The following is a 12620-nucleotide window of genomic DNA, read 5'->3' as shown; positions in this document are numbered from 1 at the left end:
ACGGTGGATCTTTATCAGGATGGTGTAGCTGCAACATGTTTTGATGAAACTTTATTGGGGCTGTTTGCAAGTGGTCAGACTTGTTCGGACAAGGAGAAACCCTTTAAACATTTTTTGCGGAGAACCATGACTACGCTGTAGAACAGTGTTTCCAGCCGTAAATAGCTGGAATTTGTCCTTCACACAAGGTTAAGAAAAATAAACGTAACGGAAGCGCAAGGCATCCGCATTTGCGGCGGGTCGCTGTATTCTGTCGTTATGGTTCTTCTTTTTGCATGATACCACTTGGTATTGAATCTGCACGTTTCCCTTCTTATTTTTTTTCCTCAGCGTCATCTTTCTCAGGCATGCATGCAAAATGCATCTGCATGTCAGGCGCTCAATCTTTCCCCGGAGTAAATGCATCTCTCTGAAAGTTATTAATGTGTGTCAGCCTCGCTCGCCGCCACTGACGGGTCAGGTGGCGTTGCGGGAAGTCTGAAAGCAACGTGACAGAAGTGCGAATGTACTTATCAGCACTCCTTTTCTTTTACGCTTTCTTCCTCGTGAAGACAGCGCTTACCCTGCCAGTATAGTTCTACACCGGCCGGTAAAGGTGCGCACAGCGGGTAAAGGTGCTGGGCGCCCTCGCCATGAACGACCTAAACGACTCCCCTACCCCACTGGCCGAAGTACTTCAGCCCGGTCTCAGCGGTGGTGCGCTCTGGTTCACCCAGAGTGGGCGAGTACAGCCAAGGATTGCGCGTTAGGTGCTCGTTACGGAAATAAGGCTGGAGGACCGACAGGAAGAGAGACAGACAGCGAGCTAAGTGTCCCTACATACGAACGCTCTCTCCATCGCAGCGGTGGTACACGTACGCGAGCGCACACAAACACATACGCGCACCCACGTACAAAGAAGGAAAGAGTCACGTGCCGCCGCTCCCGTGGGGACTCAGCGGCAGCAACGACACCGCTCCGGAAAGGAACTACCGGCTGCGCCCTATAGGTGTACGCTGCAGTTACCCTTCTCCGCGATGGCGAAACCGTGGGCGTTCTGCTCGCTCCGGACTTCCAGAAGAGGGCGGTTATCAGATCACAGAACGTGTCCCAAAGCAAACAAAACGCTTCCAACATTTCTCCTCCTCAATCGCTTCCCTCCACGCGAAAATGCGCGCTCCCCCTTCTCCCGATCTCACCGTCGGGCAGCGAGCGAACAAGGGTCCCCTGCAGTTCGTCGAGAGCTGGCTAGCGGCGAACGTGTCGTCACGTACTGGCTTCGATGCGCGCGTGGCTCGGACGATCGAGCGCGGAGAAGCAGCAGCAGCAGCAGCATCGGCGGCAGCTCCACTCGACCAACGTCTCCCATAGCGCTTCGCGCAAGTTCCGCTGAGTTATAAATTTTCCCGCGGCGTGTTTTCGATTCGCCCCACTCACCAAGTTCGCGAGCTCGGGAAGCGCGTGCGAGAGTCAGCTGCACCTAAACCCCTTAAGCCTCGGCAGCCCGTGCCGCCACTGCCCGCCTGCTCTAAATCCATGTGCCACCGCTCCCAAAACGGTTTTGCGGTGGCGGAGAGCATTCGGATGGCGAAACTTGCACGCGAGTCGGTGATCGCCTGCCGGCCCGCTTTCGTCTCTCGGGAGCTCCGTCTTAAAGCTTTACCGGATGCGTAATGGAAACACGTGCTTCCATACGTAGCTTTATCGCGTCTCCCTTTGCTGGCGTCCAAAGTGTTTTCGCGATCCATATAGGGGCCTGCAGAGGTAGGGTGACCTTACGTAGGACTTTTGAGGAAACAAATTACATTGCTGTCAGGGGTGTCGCGATTCCATTTATTTGCATATAGCACTTATGCGCTCTCCGTAACCTGAGGAGCAACTGGGCTACGATGTTTTATTTTTCTTGTATTCTTATCGTCCGCACCGAATATACAGACGCAAGGGAGCGCATAAAAGGAGGTGGATGGTTACCACTCCGCAGGATCACAAAGAACAATGTGCCTCTTCAGTGCAGTGTTCTTCAAGCGTCCCGCGAATTGTGCAAGCGCAGTAACAAGTTTGAGGTTCCGTTACATGGCGTGCCACACTTACTTTTATTTTGTCCGGATGCCTCTTTTTGTTTCGACACGTCGACGTGGACCTCTCCGAAATATAGTGGGCTCCCATCTCGTAATACTATCGACTGTGGTGTTGTTGCTCCACTGCTTTACGTAACCGCTCCGCAAGACCACGCATTAGCGCGCGCGCGTCATCAGGTTACGGTTGGAAATACCATCGTATACATTGCAGAACTGCATGTCTGCTGCAGCCGCACTCGGTGTGGCAAGCTTGCATCTCAAGCCACCCGCTGGGGAGTCGTAAGTTCTTATTCTACGAAGTTGCCTGCTCTTCTTTGCCCAGATGCCCTTCCACAGCCGAGCAACTGATGTAGTGCGCGCCGAAACAAGGCTAATCGATGAACTCTCAGGGCACTTTTCTTGGAATACCCCCATTGCCTCCCTCCATATGTGACAACGGCAAAAGAAATGTGCCGCTTGGCGCACTCAACGCAGATGCTTTCTTCCCCATTCAATACATCTGGGTAAACGCAAAGCGAAAAAGAAAACGCAATTTTCTCTCGCCTTTCCGACTGACTTGATTTTCTTACGTACTTGTTACCAACGGGACGCTACACTAAGAAAAGGCGCAGAAATTCTGAGAATAGTCTACTAATGCGTGAGCATTGTTGGGCGCAGCTGTGACTTCATTTTTGCTTACTTTTTCTTGCTTACTTTTCCTACCTTGTGCACGTCTACCGATGGCCTTTCCGATGGCCTTTCCGATGGCAAAGAATGTGTAGGCCTTAGTAGACAATTGTCAGATTTTCTTGCCGCGTCCGGCTCCTTCAATTCAATCGGACCAATTGAGCCGGAATGCCAGGGTACGGGCGCGCCTCGACGGAGAAGAGCGGTCGAAAGGGAACGCCAGTTGCCGCAGTAGTGCGTGAGGCGCTGAGTGAGAAGAGTGCATCACCGCGATGCCATGCCACTCTCGCTGTCACTCTCGCAAGCCTGTGTTATGCATGCGTTCACTGTCCACGCAAGCTCTCGCCTGAGTTCTGACTGCGCCTACGTAAGGCCCAATGAAAACGAGCCAAGCCTCACAACGCGCTTGCCTGCCCGCGAGGTGTTCATGACGTCACCCCTCCTCTTCAATTTAGCTTTCACTCTCGAGAAGATTCCTGACCTCCGATTCACACTGTGCGCGGACGATATTACGCTGCGGACGACCGGAGGTTCCGACGGGCACATCCAAGACACCCTCCAAAGCAGCAATTGACCAGGTCGAACCAGTAGGTCACGACTTGAATCTGAGCGGCTCCCTCACCAAATCACAGCTTCTCCTTCTGTGCCCCACGAGACGCTTCAGGACATCGCCCGCGAATATCCAACTCACGATAGAAGGGCACCATATACTCCACGTAGACAGGATAAGAGTCTTAGGACTACACCTCCAACGCAATCGAGCAAATCAGCATACCTTGCAAGCACTACAAACAAAGGTAGATAACTGTAATAATAGATAACTCGCACTGTAATGTAGATAACTCGCACTTTGCCTTTATTCTTTCCTGTCATATATTCGACTCCCAAGTGCCGCTTCTGTCCTGTCCCAATAGGAGATATCTCTAATATCATGTGGCAATGCCCCACGAAATCTGCCCCTCCCCCCCTCCCCCCGCAACCTGAAACCGTTAACTAGTAGTGAGGAGCTGTGGGAGACTGTTCCGCACAGCTCCGATTCTGACAGGACCGAGTCCTGAGTTGGGCTGAGGAGGTCGCGCAGGCCTACCGCGACTGGTAGACAGACGTCTAGCCACAAATGTGGCGACGGGTGCTTGGACATTGCGTCATCCCAAAATCTCAAGTTGGCGCAGACCGAAATTTAAGTTGGCCCACCCCCACTGCCAAACTTCAAGTTGACTCACCTCTAAATTAAAGTTGGCCCACATGGACATTTCAAGTCAGCCCACTCCCAAATTTAAGTTTGTCCACCCCCTCATTTTAGTTGGCCTACCCTCATATTTAAGTTGGCCCAGCGTCAAATTTCAAGTTGGCCCACTCCATAAATTAAGTTGGCCCACCCCCACTTTATCCTTCCCCACGCATGTTCTAACAAGCCCTATGTGTATCCATATGGGTATTCTCTTTTTATTTTATTTTTCCTTTAAATTGTTACTTATCGCTTAAAAGCTACCAATGATCTACATTTACCTTATCAAAACGATTTAATGCCTTACCGTTACAAATAACAGCCTTATGTGCAGGTGCAAAACATTATACTTTCGCGTGTAAGGGCTGGGGAACTCGCCCAAGAACGCACACGCATTAAAAAGAAAACATTTTGTCATCATGTATAGTTGGAGGGCAAGTTCTTAGCAGCATGTCAGCATATTGTATTTAGGAAACAATGATCAATTTAGGTAGTGAGCTTCCAAAGAGCCGTACACGAGAAACCTCCCTTACTGGATTCGTTTAGGAGTGCGAATAGTAAGCTTCCACTCTACAATTGTTAACGGTTTATACCACTGTATAAATGTTTACACAGTTCGTTCTTCGAGTACCCAGGCGAATAAAGTTAACAAAAAAAAACAAATGAATTTGAAGGCACCTTGCGGCTTACGCCAGTTCCAGTTTTATTGAACAAGGCCGCAAATATATCCCACGTGAAGAAAATAATCAGGTTACATTTGACGTGGCCACCATATAGATAAGCATGGTTTTTTTAAATAAAATGGAGGTATTTATTCTCGACTAAAATGCTCACTCCATCAGAAGTTAATTATTCAGCCCATTCCTGGAGTAAATCCTTTGTAATGTTTTGTGCCGTCGTGGCGGGTTGCTTGAAAATGATAACATATATTTATTTTTTGGGCGCTGGCACGTTGCCGAAAGCTTTCAAAGAACGTGATTAACCTCATTGAAAAGATTATACATTTTTTTATACTGGATTAGGAATGTTGTACAGACCGGAAAACTACCCTTGCCAAGGCACCCTTCTCACCATCGTTCTTACAACGTGTAAAAACCTAGATGATATTGCAGGCTTGCATGCTTGTATGGCAACTTTAAGGCTAGACAATATAATCATATCAACCAATAAACCTTTAAAATAAAACGCATGTTGCCCATTGAAACATCAGCATAGATTTCTGAGATCTGCAATTCAAACAATTTGGATATTTCCGTCGCATAATATTTTATGACATCCCTGGACATCTAAGACACGGGCGCAGAAAACTGCGCATGAAGAGCGCACTAGCTTTGAAGAGCGTACTAGCTTGCACTAGCACTAGCACAAGGTCTTGCTTTTTGAGACAGTTTTTCTATAGCGGTTTTCTAGAGGTGGTACCTATGTGCGCGCCAAAAGGGAAGGCAACGGAGAGCAGTCCGATTGAACAGCTATCTTACACCATGAATGCCCCGACATCTCAATTCAATGAGAGGAATCAATATTGTACCAGAGTGCTCCTCAAGACAGCCTCCTAATCGAACGCCGTACCATCTAATCACACAAATGTTCGCTGCGCTGCTTGATAGTGCACTAACTGAATATTGGGCGTAGTTTCTGTGGTTTGACGAAACAGGTGCTTCTAGGCTTTTGAGAATATTTCCTGCGTTTGTTCAGCCTGACATTCGCCTTTTAACTTTTGTGACCCTCACCAGTGGCCAAGGAGACCGCTTTTTTCTCTCGGCGAAAACTGACTTATCCATGACCGGATTTTGAACGTGACTGTACTTACAAGTCAAGCGCGAGCTTATTCCACATCCACGTCCGTGACTCGCTTGCAACGAAGTGCTGGCAACGGTGCAGTGGTACCGAACGCATAAGCAAGCTGTATGGTAAGAAAAAAAATCTCTTTGGGGGATATATAACCTGTCGATAAAACCCGGTTAAAATGTGCATCAGGAACATTGATTTTTCCGAATCAAGCATGTCCTTAAAAACAGAATTCAGGCATATTTCTACAAAATTATCCTCAAGACGGATCTGCGGTCGCAAGGACCGACAAGGGAGGCGCAATGAAATAATCCTATTTTCACTTTTTTGAGGCGCTACGATCTTCACATTTGCCTCGCACTGCTCCTTGTTCGCGGATATAGTTGCCCCTGAAGCCACTGTACGCAGCAAAAGTGTTGCACAAAACCAAAATGGTTGAAAGAGAGCGAGCTAGGAAAATGCTAGCAGATCTTCAAAAAAATACTTAGACCGAAACGATCAAGCTCAGTTCTCTACTGATAAAATCAAAATTGGTTTATTAAATATAGTCATTGGGACGGTGCAGGGCTCTCCAATTTTTCATATATCGGCTCCGCCATACAGTCCCGGGGCGCCTTAGAACATGGACACGGTCTTGCAGCTTCTATTATACGAGGCTCTACGTGCCCTTTCGTGTCATCTACCGGGTGCACTTGTGGGTAAGCGAACTTACGCGGGCAAGGAGCTGATACCTAAGGGGCTTTACAGATATGAAGTGCCTTGATGCGCTCTATCTTCGCTGCTGCTGCTGCTTCTGCTTATGATGATTTATTCGCATCCCCTTTGAAACAGGGTGGTGACAATTAGCCACCCAGCCTGCTAGATCTAATCTGGTATACTTTACGTGCTTTTTATTCTAGCCTTTTTTCGTATACATCTCCTTAATATCTTTATTTTTGTCTCAAAATCGACCTAGTACCGCTAGAGATCCGATAGTATCCATCTCTTCCTGGCTTTTTTCCGCCAATACTCTAAACATCTCTTGCTTATTTGGACTGCTGACCGGTTGACACTTCCGTTCACTTTAAGCTCCAGTGCTTCTGGAAGGTGTACGTTACCTACCTACAATTCTCACTGGGTGAATCCCTTCGCATTCGAATAGGCTATGCTGACTGGTCTCCGGATTTTTGCTGCAGCATACACATGCCTCATCCTGATGCGAATATTTGCTCCGGTGTGTTTTTGTCCTTAGGTAACCAATTGGAGCCTCAAATAGCAAGGCACGGCTTTTTATGTTATTGTATAGATTAATTTTTCCCTTTAATTTTTTCTGCCAATTCTTGTAAATCTCCAAGGTCTTTTTTTTTATTTCCAATCTTTAGATCAAATTCGCTGTCTCTGTTTTTCTAACTTTCTTTCTGATGACTCCTGGTTAAAACATATGGGGTTTTACGTGCCAAGACCACTTTCTGATTATGAGGCACGTGGAGTAGTGGAGGACACCGGAAATTTCAACCACCTGGGGTTCTTTAACGTGCACCTAAATCTAAGTGCACGGGTGTTTTCGCATTTCGCCCCCATCGAAATGCGGCTGCCGTGACCGGGATTCGATCCCGCGACCTCGTGCTCAGCAGCCTAACAGCATAGTCACTGAGCAACCACGGCGGGTGATGACTCCTGGTTGACTATTTACACTGTCAATTACCTTGTACTTGGTTGCCAACTTACTTGACTTCTTCCTCTATTCTGTGTTCATGCCTTTCAGGTACAGATACTTGTACACTTTAGCCACCCATACATTTTGATCCATGTTCCCAAGTATTTCTTCAAAACTAGTTTGGCTTAGCATTTCTCTTACTTCAGACGAGGCCCATTCCTTGGTCACCCTGCACTGCCTCACTTGTGGTTTTACCGTGCCTATCAAAGGCCTACCGATCTTTGGATAACTTCGAACCCCGAGAAGATATCCGATTTGAAGTACGGAGTGGTATTTCCGAACGTTAGCGCTTGCACCATTAGTCATTTCTAGATTCCACGAATCACCACATATTTATTATGGCCCCAAAGTTCTCTATGATTCATTATTGCTGCATTCCACTTCTTCTTTATTTACATATTATCTTGGTGGACTCTTCAGTAAGTCCTTCCTCCGTTTATGCACACGCCGAGGTATTTATGTTGCTTGGCAATGGGTATGACTTGCTGTTGAATTGACAGCTCGCAATTACTTCTCCTTGCATTAAAGGTCCTAATTCCCGATTTCTCTGTGCTAAACTTAAGACCTCGATTTGTCGAAGTGTTGCCACAGATATTCACAATTGTGTGCAGTTCTTGCATTGTCCGCTAATAGTGCTATCTGATTTGCATACATCACTCCGGGAATATACATCACCTTCTGTTGCTCCATTTGTCCATTACGCATGTACAATAAACCAAACCCTAATTCACCGTTTTCCAGCCGTCTTTCTAATCTCTTAACAAAAAGCGTGAACAGCAATGGAGACAGAGGACATGCTTACTTCAGTCCTTGATCAATTTCCACCCCTTCAATACATTTTCGGCTTTCCAATACAACTTCTATTCGGTTCTCTCTTATATACTTCGCAAGCTCCACAAAATCGTCATCTATGCCTTAGTGCTTGATAAAAATTCGGCAGAGACCCTTAAGAATGCTTACGTGCGGGAATGCGCAATCGTTATAGTCCCTTTGAAGAAGTGCTTTTTTTTCCCGCGCTTTCCTTATGCGCGCAAGCTCTCGCCTGCGTTATAACTGCGCTTCGGTAAGGCCAAATCAAAACGCGCCAAGGATCTCAACGCGCCCGCTTGCCCACCAGGAGTTCATAACCCGAAGGACCACTCAGGAACGTTCAATTAGACATTAATGCTTTTTATTTTATACACTCGTGACGCGGTGCCACCTCTTCCCCATTGGCTGTACCGTCATGTGTCCCATGACGCACGTACTAGGCGCATCTTTAGTCAGCCATGGAGAGAAAAAAATATTTACAGGAAGGCAGAGAGGTCGGTCTGAGCTATAGCTTGCTCTGGCCAGCTACTCTACACAGGAGGAAAGGGCCGGGGCGAAATGGGCTGATGAATGACGAAACGAGAAGAAGGTGCGTATATACAAGTTCACAACGTTGTGGTATCTCTGAAGCTGTGCATCTAGCCCAGCCACCTGTAGAAAGGCTATAGCGGCCCTTGTAATCAAGGCTGCGCTGTTGGCATTAGGCCAAGACCAAAAAGAAACTCCGCTAATAGCGGCCTCTTATCGACTCTTGCAATAATCGAGATCCGTTGCTGTCATCTTAGCATGTACGTGGCACAAACGCAAAATATGCGATCAAGTGTTTCCGGCCCCTTAAAGTATTCACAATTTGGGCTAGCATCCCTACAACCTAAGAGATGTCTATATAACGCTTGGCGAATGCGACACCAAGGCGAATCCGACACACCATGCTTGTTCGGCTCCTGATGAGCTTGTGAGGCATACAAAATTTGATTTACGGGTCCCATTTATGCACTCGCTTGTGTCGTCGATCTGGTTCGGTCCAGAGCTCCAACGTAAGGTTGCGCATTACGCAGCAAATTACGGCGCTTGTGTCTGTTCGTGTGAATGCAATACGTACTTCAGAAGCATTATTTAAAGCAGTTTTCGCTTCAGCGTTTGCCTTTTCATTCTCTATCACGCCACAGTGGGCAGGTATTTATTGAAAGATGATAATGTGCCCCTTTCTATTTGCATGGTCGAGATCTGTAATTTACAGAGCTGTTCAATAATACGGGTCCCGTCATGCAGTCAATGATTTGAAGAGGTGGCTTCGAATCGCAGAATATCGCCCATTCATAGGGAAGCTCCTCGGAGAGAAATTGAAGTGCCTCCCGGATAGCAACACTTTCTGCTGCAGTTGATGTTGACTTATGGTCTAAATTAAACCGCTGAGCAATGATCATATATGGGATGAAGAAGGCTCCAGTGGAGGCATGTGATGTGAGAGACGCGTCGGTATACATGTGCACAGTAGCTTCGTACTCTGCCTAATTGTGAAACAGGTTTAGTTGCTTGACACCAATGAGCGCAACGGATGACTTGTTTGCAATTCAAGGGACTGGCTCGTCTCACACTTCGGAGGTCCTGGTTCGATTCCCACTCAGACCGAAACGCACCAAATTTTCTTTTCGAAGCCATCAATATTTTGTGTACAAGAACTTCCCTGAGAAATGTGACGCAAAAAAAAAATAAACATTCTTGACGTGTTTTTACTCTCTGCGCCGTCACCCGTGTTTGGCACCATCATTCGGCCACGCCGCCTACTACGGCAGATTTTCGCGTAAAGGGGCAAATAATGCTTTCGCATTAATATTCCATAACCATTCCACGTCTACGTTGTTGTAGGCTCCTTAATATTTGGTAATGCTGTCCATAAAGGTCTATTCTGAGCTGCTGAAATCTCTACGCACTGAAATAGTACAAACATATCCCCTAGGCGTCTTCGCGGTCTGAACCGATTCTATATAGTTCCCCCTACACATCATTTCTTTCCACCCACTTCGAGTTTAATTTTATGGCTTGTATTGTCATTCTGTATATCAACCACGGTACCGTAATTAGCCTGTACGAGCTCGTCCTATCCTTATCATATTTGGCTTTGTTGTTGAGGTTTATCTTGCTTTCACGCCATCAAACAAGAATTTCCTTCTTTCTAATAACTTGCACTATGGCATTAGTCAGCAGTGACTCGTTCTTTGGACTGATGTTTTTGATTAACTCTATTGGGATTTCATCGGGTTCTGCATTATTAGGAACATTTTCTTCTGCTTTCGTTCAGCAAAAATTTTATATGCTGTATTTTGACCTCTCAGGATTCTCTGTTGCTGCTGGATCTGTTTGAGTCTGAACTACGATTTCTTTGGTGCGGGAGTTAACCCTAATAACGTCTTTGATGTACTGCAGGCATCGTTCCCTTCGAAGATATTACCGTCTTCATCCCCCATAGCCGTTTGCACGTTTTTAGTCGGAGTTCCGAGTGCTCTTACATGAATCATACCTCCTTATTTGCAGTGCTGTGTCCTTGCTCTTCAAGTTCTTATTTTCCCCCACTTTCAATGGGCGATGCCTTAAGTGACATTTCACTTTTAACTACTCGAGGATAATGCTGTTTATTTACCATTTTTTGTAGCTTTGCAAAACTAAATATCTATATATTAGGTAGTGAAGCTTTAGAGAAAAAAAAAGAAGAGAAATCTTTGGAAAGCGACTCTTCTTTGAGAAATGCCAATTAACTGATTTATCTGGGATAAGACGTGGATGACAGTAAAATAAGAAAAAAGAAATGGCGCGCTTATTGCCAGTGAAGAGAAAATACAGCGCCCTATCTGGTTGCCAAACATTATTTTGTCCCTCTTTAATCTGTAGAAATACAAGCTACGACGCATAACAGATGTCGGGAAAATATTTTCTCTTTGCACACCCGCGCAAGGAACGAGATTTTTAAATAATCTCCTGTATAACTTTGTAAATAACGTCACCCTAAGGCGACGTCGATTAGGAGGTGCAACACTTAAAGCGACGGGCCATTCCAGTTACAAAATAAGCAATCGTGGGAAGCTTCACATGCGTCTTCGCCAAAACTCAAAACAAAAAAGGCCTACTTCGGTAACGACGAAGCGCGAACTCGACGTGGTGCATGCGTGTCGGAAGTGGCAGCTGTTAGTTCCCACACGGTTTCGTCGGTCTTCCTATCGTCGGGCATATAAACAAAGCTGCTCCACGACAGCAGAAAGTTCCAAGAGTTTGTGCTGTTTAGTCAACCATGAAAGTAAATTCTTTCAGGCGCTCTCGATGCAAGATATATTGAGCCAACTGGTGACGTAAGAAATAATAATAATAAAAAGCGCGCTTTTTTCACGTGGCACCAATTTACCGCAGACTGAATACAGCTAAGCGAAAAAAAGAAATTGAGAGGTTTCTTCAGTGTACGAAAGTGACGGCTACTTTTTCTTCGTTTTCATGTTCGTTTCTTCTTTTTTTTTTCGTTTTGCTACAAATGTTGCGCAACCTTTTCGTTTCGCGTTATCAAGCGTCTGCAGCTTTCGCGCTCATCTAGGGCGTTGAATTCGACTCAGGAATCTCGCGTCAGAACTGTTGCGACAGCTGCAGCCCAATTTTCAGCAATAGAGCGCGACATCACTTAGAGAAAAAGACCCAGGGGCCATTATCCTACGCAAGCAAATGAGGAAGGGGAAAAATAATTGAAAACAATCGTTAGGTAGCACGGGCCTTAAATAGTTGGCGATTTCCAAGGATATTATTTTTATTTGTATTTCCATTAAATTTTTAAAAAATTACGCCGGAGTGTAAGCCGCACTGATTGACAGAACTTCAAGAAACGATTACGTGAGAGTGATTTTAACGCAGGATTTACGACGACGCAAGTACGTAAACAGGGGCCCCATCCGCAGAGCTTATCGTTCGTAAATGATATTTGCCGTTGGTTAGCCGCGTTCGGTAACAACATGTCTAAAATGGCGATTGGCTGAAAATTGCTCTTACGAACAATTCTAGCGTAAGAGATCTTGTGCGAACATGGGCCCAGATTTATGGAATATAAGAACGTAGACCACTTTCGAGTAAGATGACTGCCCGGTTTCGTGTCGCGCCTAATACAAGCGTAGGTCGCCCTCTGCATTGAACAGCCGACTACGCACGCGTAAACCACAATATGCAGCTAATTGGAACATTTCAGACGGTCGCGAAGTCGCCTATTGTTGGAAACCCAGGACACAGTAGAAGCAAATGAAACGACATGTGGCTCGAACATTCAAAGTTCTGGCGCGCTTCGGAGTCCTCTCTGAAACGTCGCACGTCGGAAGCATGTTGACGTTTGTGGTGTCGCTATATT

At 46.3% G+C, this 12620-nt stretch overlaps 1 protein-coding gene across 2 annotated transcripts in view; it reads right to left on the bottom strand.

Annotated features, from left to right (window-relative positions):
• The window catches only part of LOC135904583 (neural cell adhesion molecule 1-like), a 695421-nt gene that overhangs the window by 583427 nt on the left and 99374 nt on the right, over positions 1-12620 (bottom strand). The gene's annotated exons all lie outside the window — the stretch shown is intronic.

This window comes from Dermacentor albipictus, chromosome 4, assembly GCF_038994185.2.
Source record: "Dermacentor albipictus isolate Rhodes 1998 colony chromosome 4, USDA_Dalb.pri_finalv2, whole genome shotgun sequence".
Lineage (NCBI taxonomy): Eukaryota > Metazoa > Arthropoda > Arachnida > Ixodida > Ixodidae > Dermacentor > Dermacentor albipictus.
This window is presented reverse-complemented; position numbering and strand designations above follow the sequence as displayed.